We start from the raw sequence: 19,484 nt of genomic DNA, 5'->3' as shown, positions 1-19,484 counted from the left end.
TGCTCAGGAAATGGAAATATTCCCTCTCCTTGTTCCCAGATGGCACTGCAGCAGTTTCTGTAAAACTAGTGACAGTAAAAAAAAATCATTTTGTTGATGCGTGAATAGGCTGAAGCCTGATCCAAAGAACTTTAAAGTCCCTCTGGCAGGACTGCCAGTGCCTGCAGTGGGCTTTGGATCAGGCTCCACAGGATACTCGAAAGCACTCAGAAGGAAATTATTTTCCCCGTCATGCCCTCCTGGCAGCAGTTCCCACAAAGAGCACAGCTCGCTGCCTATTTTGACAGAAGCCCTGGAAACAGCATGTATAGTATTAGAAAGCCAGATGATAGAAGGTGCTGGATTTTGCCCTTTGATACATTTCCAGTAGAAGTGTGTTGGTTCCCTTCCCCTAAATGTTTTTGGACCAATTTCATGTAGAATTGGGGGCCTTTACAGGGACAAGCAGCCCCTCTCCCTTTACACCAAAGGTGCTCCTGTGCCATGGCTGTGCTGAGCTCCGTTGAGAAACGCGGTGGATGGTGCCTTGGGGACAAAGGCTGTGTGATGGCCAGGAGGTCCAAATTTCAACTTCACCCAGAAACTCTCAGGACTTCCAGTAACTCAGGCTGGAACAGGACTGCTTCAGAGGGAGAACAAAATAAGGTGGATGTAAAGAAGAGAGGGAAACTCAGATCCAGGCTGGGTTGCATGGGGGCCCCCAGCACATGAATACAAGAATTCCACTGGCCTTGTGATGTTTTGAAAAGTAAACTATGGAAGAAAGACTAGAAACTTCAAAGAAATTCCTGATTTGGAAATTGTCTGATGTAAAAGGTGTTAGCATAGAGGAGGGCAGAGAAATAGCCTGTTCTCAAAAGCACTCTACAGGAGGTCAAATGTTGGGCTGGCTCATATGGCCATTTTTTCCAGTTGTACAGTATATTGTGTAAACTAAATATAATGTAAAGATGCAAAAGCTTCCAGAAATGTCATCTTACAGACATTTGCTTGGATGCAATCCATGATTATGTGAAAACATTTACTTTGAGATCTAAAAGCCATGGGTTATGTGGGTGTTCTGTACATTTTGCGCTAGAACTTGCACTACAGAGCCAGAAAAAGTCCGAGAGTCTTAATTTGAAATTACTTGCATTGGTACACTGGCCTGTGCTGTACCCACATAGTAAATGTGGGTGAATATATGTGACAGAAGAGGATAGTTCATGACCTATTGGAAAGAACTGACAGAAACCTTTACATGGTATGGGACCTCAGTCAAATCTCCTCTGCCAATCTCATACTTGCAACTGCCCTCAAGAATAGGCTACTAGGAAACCTCTAGAGCAAGATACAGGTAGATTTTTCAAAAAGGGTGATACTTTCTGTCTGACTTTTGAGCTGGACTTACCAATAAGTTCTCATACGACAGGGCATGCATAACATTAGGCTTAGGTGAGGTTGTGCCCCTCAAGGGACAGAGGCTAGGAAATGCCTTTTTAGAGACCACAAATTAATGGCAGAGTTATTCTATTAAATCATTATCTTGCCTTTCCTGCAACAAGTACCAAAACAATCTGCAATCCAGACTTCACTGCTTCGCAGTCTTAAGCATATACTTGTGATAGGCTGGACCAAGCAGCTGTGCTGCAGGGACAGCAGGTTGCAGGGCGTGAGGTATGTACGTATCAGGACTCAGTGACTCATCTGGCTCTACTCTTGAGACTATTGAATTTTTCACTTATAAAAGTACCTTAATATCCCTTTACTGTTTTTAATTTGCTTTATGTTTAATAAAAGAAAAAAAATAAGGAGCCATCCTCCCCATGCATTCAATACAGAGGTGCCCTAGAGCTGACTGTACTAGTTCCAGAATTGCAAGCTGTACAGCCACATGTTTTAAAGCTCAGCTAAATAGATTGTGCCGTTGTGGTTAAACACACAATCTCTGGGGACCTCACCTAGGGTGATTATACAGAGTTGTACTGCTCTAGGTAACGCAACTGTTCTCTTGTAGCCAACTGGAACATCTACAGCATCTGGTGTAAAGATGCCCTGAAAAGCACTCAGCAGTCTTCCACACTGGCCAATAGTATGTCCTTGGTTCCCCAGTGGTTTTGGACCTCAAATATTCTTAATGTAATAATACCCACAGATCACCTGTGCAAATCCTGAGGTCTGCTCCTGTGACTGAGAATAAAATGGGTCTGAGGGCAGTTTGTACGTCTCTCATCTTGAATGAATACCAGAGGTACTGGGGAAAGAGAAGATATCTTCGGACAAAATGTATTTCATCATTACATCCTCAGCCTGGAAACTCGCTGGATTGCTATGAAGTCACTGTACCCAGCTGTGGCATGGGGGAAGAAAGAGTTTAGGGTTCTGGCAGTTTTTTGAAAGACTTCAAATATAAACAGAATTCCCAGACACAGATTTTGGGAGTAAAATTAGCACAATAGTAATTACTGAAAATTGAAAGCAATTAAAGAAATGGGAGGATTGAATTAATTAGCACCCATAAAAATCCAGAAATCTCATTTGGATGAGGTTTTGAAGCCCTTACTGCTGGTGTCAGTGCAGCTGTGTGTGGGATAAGCTGCTACACAAATTGAACCCAGGGCCTGGGTTCTGGCCCTTTGCTTATCTGCATGCATGGGGAGATGAAGTTTTAGCAGGATTCAGACTCCTCCAGGCATCTGGACACAAAACAGATTCAAAAACTGCAGTCTCAATATCCTGATAATTGAAAAATTAAAAAGGTCACGTTTAATCTATTTATTGAAATAATAATATAAAAACATCAGGAATAGATTTTGGCTCTCTTCCAGTCAAAAGATTCTTACCATTTCTGTTAGTAGATAGGGATTCACACAGGAACTTATTTCAACCTAAGAAAGTCAGTCACATGGCTTGGCCAGTGCATAGTCTTTCTCTTAGTATTGTTTATGCCAGACAATTATGAACTGAAACTTATGCACTTTGTTTCTTTCAAAATCAGAAAACATATTTTCCAAACCAAAACCTGAGCAGCCTAAGGAATATAAAATCAATGAGCCAATATCTTTCCTGATGTCATAGCTAGAATTTATATTAGAGGTATGAATTTAGCCAAATAGCTTTTCTCAAGCTGATGAAATAAATTAAATAGCATGTGACATAGTAGAGAAATTTACTGCATAAGAATTGATCACCTCTTCCAGTGCTGGTTGTCAAGAATTCCTATTCACGTCTTACTTTTCCCTTAAAAAAATGCCACTGCATTGCAGATCTCATCAAAAGCACCTCTGCACTTACTGGCAGTGCCTGTACTGTATTACAGATATCTGTTTGTGGAGAAGGAGGTCAGAATTAATTCAAACCCCACAGGCATTGCTTTAATGCATTAACCACTTATCTTCACAACACACTGGGGCAAACATTGTTTACTTCACATCCTCAGAAACGGGCCCGGGATTTCCACTGGAGGCTGTGAGAAGATTTAATCATAACTGTGAAAACTGGCAGCACAAGTGTGCCCTTCCATTTAGTGAATGGACTTGTGACAGGGAAGGGAAAAAAAAAAAAAGGGCCCAACTGGCACAAGTGAATGTTTTGAACTCCCATTACACTCAGGCATATATGGATTTGGTTTCTAATAGAGCAGGCTAAAATCTATACCGAGGCCTTCGTTTTATGTTCGCTTCAACGTATTGAGCCAACATTAGCTGAGGTCGCAGCTGAAAATAAAACAGTCCTGTTCTACTTCTTCATGTCCCAAGAACTTCTTCACCTTTTGTACGAAAGATGCAACAGAAATCTAATCAAAATTAAAACTATTGGGTTTTTATCAAGCAGCAGGGGCAGGACAGCACAGGACTGCTGGCTTCTGTGGTAGTTCTGGCTTATTTTGGTTTGGTGTACATGCAGCTACAGCCTCTGTTTCACCAACTTGAAATCTCTTGATGTCACAGTGCCTGCAGGGTACTCTCATTTGCTGCACACTCTGGTCAGGAGCCCTCCTATTTCAGGAGCAGATGACTGCTTCTCAAATTTGATATATGCTGTGGAAAACATTCTATGTAGGGGAAAAATATATTACCTCTAGAAATTAAGAAATTAATTAATACCTGAAGGGCTCACTCACTCTCCACAAGGAAAATGGGAAACCGAGAAATAAAATTTGATCATTTGGACTAACGCTAGCAACACTGTTGACGGACACGAATCTCAGAGGGAAGTCACTGCACCTCTATGTCTAGTCAGGACCACTGGTAGCAACATACGAAAAAAACAGGGGGAACTGGGTGTTATTAAAACTTTGATTAGTTGAGGGTTTGTTTAGGTTCAGTTTTCCAAAACCACAACCCCCACTTGGCTTTGAAATTACCTCTGGATCTCAGTTCTGTGTAATTTCTTAGCTTCTTGCTGGTGCCAACCTTGTGTTTTCACTACCGGTATTGTGAAGTTTGGCACTGCTATCAAAAACTCAGTTCTAGAGATAGCTTGCAATAAGAACAGCTTACATTAACACTAACCAAAATAATTCTTCCAATTGCAAAGAGTAATTTGGAGTCCAAATGTATCTTTGAAGCTCGAAGACCTCAAAGTATATAAGGCAATGCCACCTAGTTATCACAACCAATATTTCCCTACAAAATACAGCAACTCAGATAACTAATAATGTTTCTAAGCTGGATTGTCTTTCTAATTTAAAAGTGGAGTAGCAAGATTACTCTTCATTTTGCAGTTGATCCTTTTTAAATGCTATTAATTAGGCGTTTTTCATGTTTATTTTACAGTTATATATAAACACTACTACTTTGTGCTTTTAATGATCTCTTTGCAGTTTCTATATTTTCATGCATTTTACAAGATTTCATTCCTGGCATTTCTATCTGCTTCCAGACGTACACTTCTATTACTAATGCTAATAAATCTTTCTTCTTCCATTTACACCATGGACAAGTAGTAAATTCCTTTAAAGTGGGCAAGCCCAAGACCTATGGACCACCTCTGTTCCCTTATTTTAAGGAAGCTTTATAGGTTATGCAGTCTTGCCCCCTGCCTTGACCCTCTGCCTAAGGTTTAGATCCACACCTAATATTCAGTGCAAAAAGGCTGCATTCATGTCAGTCAGCACAATCCCACTCATGTCCACACTAGCTGATGAATGCAAATGTTCCCTTTCTATGATGGCATCATTATGCTACAAAAAAAAACCCCCACCAGGCTTCTTTCTTATTTCCTCAGTTACAGGTCTAGACTTACAGTTTACTGCAGGCCACTCAGCTATGAGAGCTCTCTGAAAGAATGACTAGGCTATGAACTAATCAACGGCTGGGAGATGAGGTCAGGGTGGGCCCCTGATTATCCATACTGCTTAAACGCTTGCTCAATCCCTAATTTTACTTTTAGACTGCTCCAGGGAGTTTTCTGCTGGGCTGTGCTCTGGTACAGTTATGTCATTTCTTCACTCCAGGGACCACTTCCAAATGCCTCAGGATATACCACCCTCACTTTTATGCTCTAAAGCACCAGTCAGGTGGCCATCACAGCATTTTGGACACCTGAAATGAAAAAGCTTATTAAAAAGGACATTTGTATTTTAGGGCCATAGAGGACCCACAGAGCTGTTACGTTATGTGGATGTGGTCTGTCTAACCCAGAGCAAGTGAGCCCTGAGCAGGGCAGACACAAGCCTGTACATACTGCCTGGATCCCTGACCCTCTTTTACTTAGCAACATGGATATGGCCTACAGATGATACAATTCAGTGCTGAAGCTCTCACCTTGAATATTTGCAACATTAAGAACTAAGATTTCTTTTTGCACCCCGAAAGAAAACTTTTTTTTCCCCTTTCACTGTTTTTTCAAAATGGAAATGCTCCCTTTCTATCTACTTAGGACTCTTCTACTCCAAACCCTTGATTTCCATGACTCTGATGGATCATGTTTTTCTCAACTCTTTCCTGAGCTTCTGTCTTATCAGGCTTCAGTGCAGGTCATTAGTGTCTAATGAATTTTATAGGTATTCTGGAGAATGTTTCTAATATGCTACAAAGATTCTGATAAGCTCTTTATTCATTATCTATCCTAAAGCTTGACTCTCCAGGGTTGAAACCACTTCTCAAGGTTGTTCGGTTGTTTAATGTCCATGTATTTATTTCTTAAAGGTCAATAAGAGCAAGCAGGCTAGCCTGTAAAGAAGTAACATAATTGCACCCATTGTTTAAAACCTGATGCAATGCTGATTGTAGTCAATAGAAAGACAGAAATTGCCAGCCCTCTTTCAGTGAAGATATTCTGAGAAAAATAATGAGCGCAGAGAGCTTCGCCTAAAATAGTAACTGCTCTCTTTTGAGTGAGATTTTCACTCCCTTGTCTTACATGCTGTACAAAATTGACTGAAGCAGTCAAACAATCCAAATGACAATAGGTGATTTTTCCCTAAGTTTTTTTTTTCAGAACAATCTACATTGAAGTGGGGCGACACCACTTATTTTCGACCCTATCCAAGAAGCTCTCTCTGTGACTTTTTTTTTAGAAATGTTCTGAAGCTTGAAGCTGTGAATTGGGGGAAAAATATAGTTAGTAACAAAGAGTCTCTAAGTGATCTTGGTTGGGAAAGGAAAAGTTTTACAGAGTTTGTTCTAGTGAGACATCTAGCTGCTCTTGTGTGCTAGTATCAGTGTGAAGCAGAAAGAAAATTGTTGCATCCAAAGCTGAAAGTTTCAGATGCAATTAGGAATAATCATATTTTTATTTATCGGTGAGAGTAAACTGAACAATCACATCACTGTTGGGGGCCCTTTAAGTCTAATACATGCCTAAATTCAAATGCACATGTTCCAGCAAAAATAATCAGATTATTCTCGTCCTTAAGAGTTAAGTGCTTTTCTGGAGTAGGATCTGTGAAGAGAAAAAGGGCCAAGTCTACCCAGCTGCAAGCCTAGTGAGCTTACGCCAGGTTTGAATCTGCTCCAGGAAAGATAAATGGCTGCATATCCATAATTTACAGGACTATAAATATCAAGAACACTGCTGATGTCACACTGGAGCGCGCAGTCCTCCGTCAGGTAACATTTCCGTTGGCTATGAGTTCCTTTTAGAAAAGGACTACAGGACTGAGCTGCCACAGCTTATTTTAAAATCTTCTCCTTAAAACCCCATATGTCCCAGTTACTATCGGTTTTCCCATTGATGGGTTTTAGTTTATTCTAGCAGTGCTTTTTTATTAAATGGTGTGACTGTACCAGCTTTAGCATTCAGAAGATTAAATGCTGTCTATCCTATTATCCACATGGATCTTTGCACTGGACCCTTTATTGAGATTGCTAATGGCTAAATTTTGGCCGGACCCATTAAGTTGTTGGGCTCACAACAGAAGCGTGGCACTTGGAGGGGAGGACAGGCACAAGAGGTGCAAAGGGGCAAGTAATATTTTGAGCTCATTCGTGGTCTGAAGTTACTAAATCTTAATTAGTTAACGACTGCTTTGGTTCCAGTTCTTGGCATGTTCAAACTGTGCCTCCAAAAGAGAACATAAGAGGTCAAAAACCTAGACATTACTTCTTCATTGTAAGGATGAAGTTTTAAAAAGTCCAGGGCTTTTATTCTGAAATTTATTATGCATTCTTTATTTTGGCAGGTCTGAGATAAACCAGCAAACATACTAATGAAGACAAGAACTGTCCTGAGGAAATACCTCCTATTAGTTAATAAGCAGACACAGTGGCCTGGATTAGGAAGGAACATGACAGCATTGTTGAAAATGAAGATGTGTATCCTAAGTGAAGCCAATGGGTTCACAGAAGCCAGGGCTGTGTAACCTGCTGCTGCACATCAGGATTCCAGGAGAGGAAATGAACATTATGCATGGTGAGAGCAATAATACACCAGGGTGAGATAAATTTACTTCTTAACTGCATTTCATCTTAGAAGTTTTAAAGTAGCATTTCTGTACTGAGAGAGGCCTCAGAAGATCGGCTGCCCAATGCATGCTGCCTTCCAAATGGAAAGATGATTGTCAGCTCTCTGGTTCGCTAACTTTTATCTTCACTGATAAATGAATGTTAAGTGGTCAGTTGTTGACAAAAGCCCTCTTTTTAATTGGATATGTGAACTGGACCTTACATAACCTGGCAACGTACTATCATCCCTGGACCTTGTCACTCAGATAAAACCATCTTGGCTCCCTCAGGAATGTGGGTGTTCAGTGTCTACATTTTTGTTATTTGGAGGGGAAGATCACAGATATATATGCTCTGATCTAAAGACAAAAAATCTTCCAGAGTTTTGGTTCAGTAGGAATTTGACCAAAATAGGCAATAATGAAGGAAACCACATTTGAACCCAACTAGATAAAGTTGCATAGCTCCCATGTTGTCCCATTGGAACTGATTTGTCCATAGCCTGACCAAGCACATGGAGAGCTGTTTGTAAGAGACCAGGGAAAGGCTAAGAAGCCCCTTAGCTGGAGAACGCTGCTGTCACTCAATCTCTCCATAGGCCTCCTGGGGAAAAGAAGTTCAAGATGTCCCTACAGAGACTGTGCCAACAGCTGCCCAATCTTTCTTCACTTGTGGTGGGTCCACTCGTAGAAGGAACTTGCCAGCAGTGTCTCTTTTTTGAACAGAGCTCCAAGATATATTCTAAGAGAATCTCAACTGCTGTGAAAGCTGGAGTTCATGAACTGCATACTTTATCTTCCTTTTTGTTTTGTCTTCTGGATTTCTTTTTAGCTGTTGATTTATCTCTAGCTGGTAAATCTCCCAGTCTTTTTAAATACTTAAATTTTTGTTGTGGAATTGCTGCAGGTCTGTATGAGGGTCAAAGTCCCCATCACAACAGATAATACTGCAGACATTCCTCCTTCAGCCTCAGAACAGCTTCAGCTGTTCCCCACAGAGATGACAGTTCCAACCTAGTCCCAAGTTGTTGCCATCACCCCACTGCTACCAGCCCTCAGCCCTACACAGGAGGCAGCAGGCTGTCCAGTGAGCTCTCCTCACCCAGAACTACTTAGGACAGCCAAAATAAAACTGCTAGTTTCACTTATATGTCATTGCTAACTTAGCTCATTTCACGGGAAGTGTTCACACAAGATGGGCCACCAGAAGACCTGAAAGAAGCATACCTTCTAGCAGAAGGATAGTGATGAGCAGCTGGGAGATAGTAAGGGAAGATTCCATCTCCTTTAACGTCGCTGGAACTGGAAAGGACCTACGACCATGGCCAAATTGTCCCCCTGTTTGAAACAATGCTAAGCATTCACTAGAGAGAGCTCAGCCTGTCCCTCACTCACAACATGCAGTTGCCTTTTCATGCCTCGTCATGATGTTTTTGAGCTCCTCAGTCCTCTATCTGTAAGATATACTTCACAAATTAAGAAGGACTGAAATAGAACCTGGTTTATGGTTTGTGTTAATAATCCATGGAGTTCTGAAAAGACAGCTTCTGGGAAGGAAAAGTTACCAAATTCTGCTCATCAAGAGTGCTTTCCTGGTGTCTCTTGCGTCATACCATTGCTTGATGCAGTTCCAGGAGGCAAAATCATCATAACCACAACAGAGTTCAAAGAAGGGAGACTGATAATTGGCCTAGTCTTGATTTGATAGCTGCATTGCTTAATTCCTATTCTATTTTAATGTTAGTTTTAATGGCCGAGACTGAGTGATAGTCTGGGGTTTCTTTGCTGGGTGTTGATGGATTTAAGTTGTTGGGTTTTTCTTTTTGTTCTTTTTATCTATTTTGTTATATTTCAGTTTGTTTAACTAACATATTAAAGTTTATTAATAAAGTTTAATCATTTCTGTCATTGAACAAAACAGTCCAGAACCTTTAAAGAACTGAGTAGATATCATCCAGCCAACTTAAAAGCCTATATTTAAATCTTACTTCGTAAACTCATTTAAATCACATGTTGTTACATGTTCGGTTGCTTGAAAGTTGTTTCCTTTGAAACTTTCCTTTTCATGCTTCCATGCAGGAAATATGATAAACTTGTTTATTTCATTTGTCAGTTTTGTGTTTCTGAATTTCTTCATCAAATCTGTTATCTTCCTTAAGTATCCAATCCTTGCCCAAGTTATGTGCAGAGAGGGGAATGGTTTTACTGCTGTACTTGCAGTGCTAGAAAGCAAGACAAGAAAAAAGCAAGCAAAGGTGCTGGCTTCTGAGAACTACAGGAAAAAGAAGACATTAAATGGGCATTTTATTTTGAGGACAATCTTGCAGGATGAGACAGCCAAATGTTTTTAGGATCATGGGATAATTCAGGTTGGAACAGACCTCCAAAGGTCAAATGGTTCAACTTTTACAGTCCAGTGATGCACTGCAGTCAAATACTTGCTTATTACTTACTGCTTTTTCTGGCCTTTTATTTTCTTAGTTAAGTCTACCTTCTATAAATTTTTAATTTGCAACTTAGCAAGTCATTAGCATTTGCATAACGGGAGTACATTTTATTTATCAGTGAAGTGGAAGCAGCTAATTAGAAACAAACAATCTGTAGGTTAGAAATCTGCTGAAATCACCAATAAGGCTAGTTTTTTAAAATGTGCTTGTGAAGGGGATCCCAACACACATAGAAACCTCTCTCTTCTTGAGCAGTGTGGAGCTCTTAAAATTCTTCAGCATTCACAGAGGGGAAGAGGGTGGTAGGACTCACAGTAACAAGCCCAGATGAAGAACAACAGCAGCAGCTTTTCATAGCTCCAGTTTGAAGGGGAGAGAAGGCTGGAAATCCCCAGGCTCTCTTCAAGCAGAAAGAGTTAGGTTAAGAAGCAGTAGATGACAACTGGTGGAGAAATATGCAATTTCAGAATGGTTTTATCATGCCATTGTTCTCTAGCAATGAATCTCTCCACTTACTGCCCTGAAGAGGGGAGACATTTTCTACTATGGAAATGCTGGTAGGGTTATCCATAACTTTTGTTCTTTGGAAAAGACAAGAAATGCTATGTATATATTTTAAAACGCCAGCCAGCTGATGCTTGGTTTTCAACAAGTATAGGTGCCCTTTCTTTCCCAAGGTCTACTTTACTGGGACCATTTCTTCTGCTGTAACGCCTCTGGTGAGTTTTCAGAGACGAATACCAGTTATCTCTATTTTCATGACAGTAGCAGGGAGTGGGTACAACTATAGTGTAAATGAAGTTATCAAGCTTACTGTTGACCAGCGCTAGGAAGAAACGTGCCAGCAAGTCTGTGCTTGAGCAGTCTAGGAGCAGATGAAAAGGTACCAGAAGTGTTCAACAACATGCACTGTCCCTCAGCTAGTTAGTGAAGCAAGGCTGTCAAGCAAAACTGGACAAACAGCACCCCCATGATTTTATTTTGTATTGTGTGGGTCAACCTTGGTGTTACTGTTTATGTGGCTAACAGCCAAAAATGTTTAAAAGGCCTTTTCAGACTGTAGCAAGGAAAAATATTCCCTTCCCTGCTTGAATGTGGGGGTCTAACAGACTCACCCTTTTTGTCTAGATGGCAGAAATTTGGGATTAGGACTGCTTGTTTCCTTAGTGTTTGTACAGCTTGTATCATAAATACTTATTGATTAATGCCTAGGACTCTACACACAGAACCAGTCCAAATTTAATAATGATTGTAACAGGATTTTAACAGTCATTAACCATGAGTATTTATTTCTACTATAAGTTTTCTTTCCCATGCAAAACATACATACATGTGGATGCATTCTTAAGAGGTTGGGAACTATTCAAAACAAGAGTTATTTTGAGGGTTAGGAAATAGCTTGTCTTGCAGCTGCCAAGTGATTTTGGAATAACTCTTTGCATGATGGAGTGGAGGGAAAAATGGAGATAAAAACATCAGTCCTTCAGTTCAAAGAGACTATATGCTTAAAAGGAAAAGAAAAAAAAAAAGCAAGCAAGCATTTCACCTTATGCTTCTGCATCCAGTTCCCCTTTTATTTTCCATTGTGAAGCTGGGCAGAAGAGCTCCAGCCACATTCTCCTGACTGTGCCCCTCAGCAGGCTAGACAAAAAAGGCGGGCAGATTCTCTCCTCTATTTTTCCCTCCTCCACCTTGAGCAGGTTTGAAAGAGAGAAGGAACATGTTCAACGATGGGCATGTGGAAATGTCATTAGTCACATTTAGATAAGTTTATAAATGTATGAAGTAGTCTCAGGGCCAGACCATAGGGTTGAGGTGAAACATCTGAGCCTCATCCAAAGCTAGGGACCTTCAGCTGGTGTAAATCAGGAATCGTGATACATCCCAGCTGAGGCTCCAGTGCCAGGACTCATCTCCGCAGTCGGTAAAGTTCCTGACTTAGATTTAGGGTATTATAAAATGTTCATAAATAGCTGCAATGTGTGACGACTGAATAACAGTGAAATGCAATCCTTCCTTTGACTTATTTTCTGCTTGCTCTGTATTCTAAAGCAGGAAAAAAGGATCCTTTACCTTCAAGCACACTTTATTCTTTCTCAACAGGGTGAGTAGCTATCAAATTGCTCACAGGGTCAACTGAGAAACGAAAACTCTTAGGATGAGCAGTGCCATCCATGCTGAACACTTGCTGTCTCCAGCCTTGCACACCTAAGTTTTCATAAGCCTTGATGCTGCTTCAACTTAATATCTTAGGATAAATTAGGAGATAAAACAGCTCATCACTCTTCCTTTCCTTTCTTCACCTTGAAAACCAACAGGCATTTTTGAGAGAAGGTATGATAAAACTTGTGCTTTAGTGATTCCTACCTGAGGCCAGGACAATATGTTGGAACTTCCCCAGAATAATATTTTCATCTTAAAGCATCTAAAATATAAAAAAATCAAAAAATAATACTTATAAATATTACAGTATAAGATTGTTAACAGTCAAAGTCATGCCATCTGTAAGTCTTTTCCCTTCCAGATATTATTATTAAATCTGAACAAAATCTTGGTGACTTCTTATCTTGATACCTGATACGGTATCAATCTTGTATCCCAAAATTATCCTTTTCTCCCAGACATAAAAATACACTTTCTGAAGGTGGATGATATATTTAGGATTGTTAAGCCAAGCAATCCTGTGGACAGGTTAATTTTGAACTACGTTTTTAGGCAGTCAGATTTTCATATAAATTGGTTTTGAAAACACTCTCTCTTTCCTCCCCCAAAATCACCTGGAAAATTAAGCTCTGGGATAAAATTTATCAGTATAAATTTTCCAAAGGTTTTCAAAGGAGAAGGGAAGAGGAGGAAGGAGAAAGAGTATGTGACTGAGAGAAGAACAAGCAAGCAAGCTTTTTAAAATTGTGCTTGGGTGTTAGGTGAATGGCCACTGCCACATCTCTACTGGTTCTTGATATCAGGGTGCATAGTTTATGGTGACATTAACTCCTTTGCTTTGCCATTAATGGGAAACATTATCAGTTTACCTGGATGTTGCTGCAGAGCCAAAAGTTGGAGAAGAGACATATTCTAATTCTGCAAGCACATAGGAACAGGCATGTAGGGCCTCAAAAGAAATCTCACCGAGTCTTTTCACCTGGCATTGTGAGGCCAGGGGAAAATGATATGCTGTGGGAAGCCCACTGCATGGCATTTCATGTTTATCAAAACCAGGCCCCACATGTAAAATCTGACCTGTGCCAGGCAGAGCCCTGTCAGAAATTGTGGGGACAGGCAGTGTGGGGTCTCACTCAGCTCCACTGTGCTGCTTACACAGTGAAGCACTCCTAACCTTAGCAGCTGCAGCCTATTTTCATAAATATCTGATAAGTTTCTTTGGCTCCCTGCCAGTTTGAGCTGTACCCAACACTTCTTCTGTCCTTCCCTTATCTCCACAATCATTTGTAGCTGCTGCTCAAAACTTAGACATGTACCAAATGAAACTCCTTTCCTCCCCTTAATGTGCAGGCATCCCACCCCAATTAATTAACCCAACAGTGGCTTCACTTCTACGAAGCTGTGACTTCCCACACTTTATCCCCCTCATTCAGCTTAAAGACATCAGCACATTCCTGACTTCATCACTTGTTAACTCCCTTTTGCTAATGGCCAGTGCACCCTCTCTCGCTGGCCTGCTTTGATTTGATATGACTTGAACTCTCACGCAAAAAGTCTTGAAGGCTGTTTATGTGCCCGATTGTTACGACGGCACACAAAAATCTCTAAAGCTGTGTTTTAGCGCTACTTCTGTATCCTGAATTCAGAGGCTTTCAGACCTTCTCAGACTGTGTTGCCATGCTGTCCATCTTGCAAGTACCTGATAAAAAGCAGCAAAGCCTGAGCGAGAGCAAGACCTCTGCTGTTTTCTGTTTGATTACCAAAGGTTAATCCTTTGGCAAAGTGCCAGAGGATTTAATGAAGGTGGTAACAGCATCATTATACAAAAACATCAAGTAATAAGCTTTCTTCAGCAGCCATTAACAAAAAGAAAAAAAGAAAAAATCATGCAATGTAGCAGAATTATGTATCTCCAAATAGATTTTTAGCTATGTAGCTATGCTACCAAATTCTAGAAATTATTTTTTAAAATACTTATGGAATTTAAATATTTATGTTTTAGAATGATAGAAAGTATTTCAAGAATCAAAGGGATCTTCAGACATCATCTGCAACACTCCTCTGCCTAAGTAGAGGTTCAATTACATCTGTTTCATTCCAGACACTTGCTTGTTCAACAGGTCCTTAAAAACCATCACTGATGAGGCTCCAGTCTTCTTTTGATGGAAGTCCCCCCTTTTCTTGCAACAAATAGTAAAGTGTTTAGCATTGCATTCAATAGAGGGATTTTAAGCTGTTTGCTTGAAGAAGCTAGTGTGGAGGTAGACAGAGAGCAGCAATAGCTGCTTAGAAAAGAAGTCTGGAGGACAGGGAGCTAAGAAACTGTAAAGCCATCAAACATTGAAAAAAAACAAGGTAATAGCATTCTACAAAATGTCAGGCATATCCAGCTTGGAAATTCAGAGGAAACAACCAAATGTCTAGCTGTTTGACTTGAAACCTCTTTGACTAAAAGTACTTAGATGATCAGACAATAACAAGCATTCCCATAAGATTTCTTTTAGCAATCTTCACATCCAACTATATAAAAAAAAAAGGTCACCTGAAGCAATCAAAATTAAAGTTCTTGGAATCAGGAATGTTTTAAGGTAAAAAAATGAGTTCTTGGTCCTTTCCCCACTACACAAAAATATTCCAACCATTTCTTCAACTGATATAACCAAGCATATTTTGCTCTGACTTAATGCATACATGAGGTTGTTCTAGGTGATTTTTTCACCTGTTCACAGGAAAATCTAAAGAAGCCATTGTCTGTTTCTGAATCAATAACCTTGAGTCAGCACAGCTACACAGCCCTATAGTCATTGAAGGCTGTACTTAAGCAACATGTTTGCTTATCTCATTTTCCCTTTTTATAGAATTAATTATATTCACACTTGAAAGTCACTTCAGAATCAATTGAATACATGGCATTTTAAAGTGGTTGCTACAGCTTAGGTTTAATAGATATTTTAGTACACAACCTGTTCATCTCCAAGCCAAATGGTCCACGCTACTCCAGTGCTTGTCATCCCTCCCTGAGTTCACAGGACTCTTCATTTCATACAACATCACTCACTGTATTTCTCAGCTCTCAATATTCATTGCCATTTTGCAGGTATTTATCACATCAATGTCACCAGGTGAAGTTGGTAATGTTATTAGCCTTCCTTTCTGCTGTGGGATCTCTAGGCTCCTTGAGGGGGAACAAACTGCCTCTGAACAGGAGGAGGAGGGGGAACAAACTGCCTCTGAACAAACCGCCTCTGAACAGGATCACCTCAAGCTCTTCCCCTTCTTTCCTTTAAGCCTTAGTTTCTGCCAAGGACTGGATTGGAAGCAGGAAGAAACACATATGGGAAAGCTAGCAGTCCAGCCTGCAGACAGCTGTAAATTAGAGCAGCCTCTGTCTGTTGTATATTACAGCAATATTCCTTCGAGCAAGTCAAACCACTAAGATGAGATGGTGCTGCTCACTTTGGGTTGTGAATAGGGGGGCATCACAGAGCTGTAACCTAAAGACCCCGAGCCATTTTTTTCTCCCTTCTTTTAAGACAAAAGATTGCCAGGACAAAGCTGTGAGGGTTGAGTGGTCGAACATTGACACCTTTCACCCCAAAATTCCATCTGTTTGTAGCATCTGCTGTGACATATCTCAGAAATAGTTGCAGTCCTGGTGCCACCAGTTGTGACAGGAACTAGGACTGCAGGAACAGGTCAGGAGCTGCCACGCAGTTTGGGGAAAGCTTCTGAAATGGAGAAGCTATGTCCAGACTGAGGTCCACATCTCAGCTCCTAGACGCTAGTTTTCAGGCATTGAACATGGATCCACTTTGTTTTATGCTCCAGGCAGTCAAGGCATTTACCCCTCCAGCCATCCCCCTTTTTGAACTCCTGGAATATTCAGGTTTGTATGTAGCTGCTAAAACCATATCTTCCATGTGATACTGCAGAGAGCACCAGTCAGAAAGCTTTTACTGATGAGTGTTTCACATCTCTAGAGTGAAAATGAAGCCCATGGCCCCAAAATGCTTACTTACAGTCGAGGTAGATTTTGCCCTATGAATAGTCCTTCCCGTTTGTACTTCATTCTTCCTTCTCTGGAACAAACAGCAAAACTTCTAAATAAATGAGACCTGCATACTATTTGTAACTTGTGTGCCTTCTGTCAGAAACAACTGGGCTCAACAGTAAGAAAAGCTTTCACCATACCTGTAACTAATATATTTGCTAGGAAGCAAAAGCTGAGTTTGACTTCTGATGACCAGTATGTTGCCTTTTCAATGTAAAATGTAAGTAACAATAACATAAACCAGCCCTGTTTAAACTCTTGTTTATAAAATTCAAGTAGTATTACATTTTTTTTAATAGCTGGCCTAGAATAAGCATTAAAGTAGCTTTCATACAACCCATAATGCCAAAAAATAAATGCAATTCTGCACATTCTTTCCTGAGAGCATCCACAAATGACGTGCAAGGCATACACATTGGCTGGAGGCCATAAGCAAAAGCATTGTGTTAAGACTTTGTATGACATCAAGCCAAAAAACTACTTAGCATTTGTATCTCAGATCTCAACTGAATTATGAATTAAATAACCAAATCAAAACAAAAAGCATAAAGCACACTACATCGCGCAACTTTGGTTATATACACACACATGCGCGTAAGTGGTGTGGATCTGTGGTGATTGATATAACATCAGTGTGCGTGTGTGTGTGTGTGCATGTGCGTGTGTGTGCGAGAGAGAGAGAAAAAAAAGATCAATATTTGGAGGATATATTCAGAATAAAGAACACTCCCTTTGCCAACAAGTGGATGATATCCCACATGAGCTCCCTCTGGTGTTGAGAAGATTATGTATTTCCCCATTCAACCTTTTATCTTTGTGTCCATCAAAAAGGGTATTAAAAAGGGCCAAATGTAATCATGGTATTATTATGGCAGAGTCCCTTATTCCACATCGGCTCTTATGGATGGGATAGTATAGCTTTTCTATTACCTCTCATCCAGTGGTCATGAATACTATATATAGCATATGCATATATATACACACACATATATATATATATAAATCTGTGCATTTTATTACTCTCCAACAGCTTTCCATGCATGTGCAGATCACTTCTAACCCTGAGAGACACTGAAACATCATACTGTGAAACTTGTAACCCATAAATTGGCAATGTAACTATTCACAGTTAAAGATGAGAATCCTAATGCCCAGAGAATGGCAGGCCTCTCAACAGCCAGGATCCGATTCTCCAACATGTAGAGCATTTTTATAATGCCTCTTAAGCTCAAATCGTGCCAAGACTCTTGCTGAGATCTGTGCACTTCTGCAAGTCCAGCCTAGGAACCATGAGTGGCACCCCGGCAAATGGTGGAATACACAATTATCTATTTAACTTTTAGATTCTTGATTTTGGAAACCAAGGATCCAGCATTTCTTAGGAGCATTGTGGCACAGGCAATGGGTGGAATAATTTTTGTCATGAACATTAACTAGGCACTTTAATCTTCTCCCACCTTATTTACCACCCATTTACCACCTTCTGCCACACTAAGTCCTGTAGACTACCCTGTCCTGCGCTGCAGAGCTATCATTCAGGATGAGAGTGTACCATCCTTTGTGGTATTTCCTGGATGGAAAATGCTTAAATTTGTCATATGGATGCCCTTTTAACATAAGTCTGTTTGGTTTTTGATGCAATCCCTTCCCTGGAAAAATATCATATCTGTTTTTGTCCTGAGATGCCAGGAGGTGGAAGAAGGGTGACCCCAGCTTGGCCTGCTGGAAGAGCATGACCCCCTTGCAGTCACAGCGCATCTCTCCCCTGCTGAAGTTCACAGTAGAGCCGGGAGACTCTTTGCAGAATGAAACAGAAGGGAGAAGGAGACCAGAAATGCACATTTCCAGTGGGTGTTCGCAGATGTTTACTGACAGCAGAGGAGTAAGGAGACCATCCTCAGCTCCCAGCCAAAGAGATAGTATGTCGTCATGGTTCCAAATCTCTGCTCCTGCTCCCAGCTTGCCCAACTTCCCCTCTCTTCCTCCCCAGTTCCTGCGAGCCCTCCCTCTCCATTTTTTTCCTCCCTTCCAGCCTGCGGTTCATTCATTGCCACCCACGCCCTGGCTCCTGCCTCCTCCGTCCTCACACCCTGAACTGATACGTGTTAGCAATACAACGCTTGGGCCAGATCCCAGGCCTGGTAAAAGCAGGAGAAAAACTCACTTTTACTCTCGTGGCCTTCTTGGACAGGGTCCTGAATGCACAAAAGTAAAGCTGGTGTTAATTTTCCTTTCCCTCGGACAGTGCTGTTAGAGTTGGCACGTTCTCCTTCGACCGGTGAAACAAGAAGCAGGGGGTGGGAGCTGGGGGAGCAGGAGCAGGGGAAGAACAGAAAGCATACGTAAAAGGAGGAATGATTGCACACATGTGCTCTGAATTCTTCAGCCCAGATTAATGTTTTCCTGTGAATTTAATTGGCTGCCTTCTGGTTTCAGCCAGATGACCAGTTACATTTCAGGACAGCTATAAAGTTGAATCTAAATGAAATATTTGGACAATGGGAGCCAACGTCTGTGAACTATTCCAGAAAATTATTAAATAAACAAAAAACACTGGAACTTCTAACTGTAGAGCATAACAATTATTATTGTTCATTCACATGTAGTATTAATTCCTACTGCACCAACTTGACTGACAAAAAAAACCCCCAAACCATCCCATTGTAACTTCAAAAAGTAAGTTGTCCTTGCATCTCTGTCACATCAACGGCAACATGGCATTTCTCAATGGATGATCAAGCATCGTTAGCTGGAACATCTACAGGGTTTCATTGCAAATTAGCTAAATTTAAATTTGCTTGTTATTTAAATGTTCTTCACCCCAGCACCAATCTGTTGTCAAGTAGCACTGAAAAAAACCCTATACTAATGGTTAGAGTGGTATGACTATATTTCAGTCCCAAGGGTGACAACAAGATTTTTACTGCTGTCTTCACTTGAACGCAGATTTAGTCCT

The 19,484-nt window shown here is 40.7% G+C and overlaps 1 long non-coding RNA gene across 1 annotated transcript in view; it reads right to left on the bottom strand.

The window, feature by feature from the left end:
* Positions 1–18,847, bottom strand: part of LOC135312868 (uncharacterized) — an 83,592-nt gene extending 64,745 nt beyond the window's left edge. The window contains exons 1-3 of the long non-coding RNA XR_010372486.1: positions 18,693–18,847; positions 16,497–16,556; positions 12,682–12,739 (exon numbers count right to left, since the gene is read on the bottom strand). This is a non-coding gene — a long non-coding RNA (uncharacterized LOC135312868). The remainder of the gene's footprint in view (positions 1–12,681; positions 12,740–16,496; positions 16,557–18,692) is intronic.
* Between the last annotated feature and the right edge of the window lie 637 nt (positions 18,848–19,484).

This window comes from Phalacrocorax carbo, chromosome 3, assembly GCF_963921805.1.
Source record: "Phalacrocorax carbo chromosome 3, bPhaCar2.1, whole genome shotgun sequence".
Taxonomy (NCBI): domain Eukaryota; kingdom Metazoa; phylum Chordata; class Aves; order Suliformes; family Phalacrocoracidae; genus Phalacrocorax; species Phalacrocorax carbo.
This window is presented reverse-complemented; position numbering and strand designations above follow the sequence as displayed.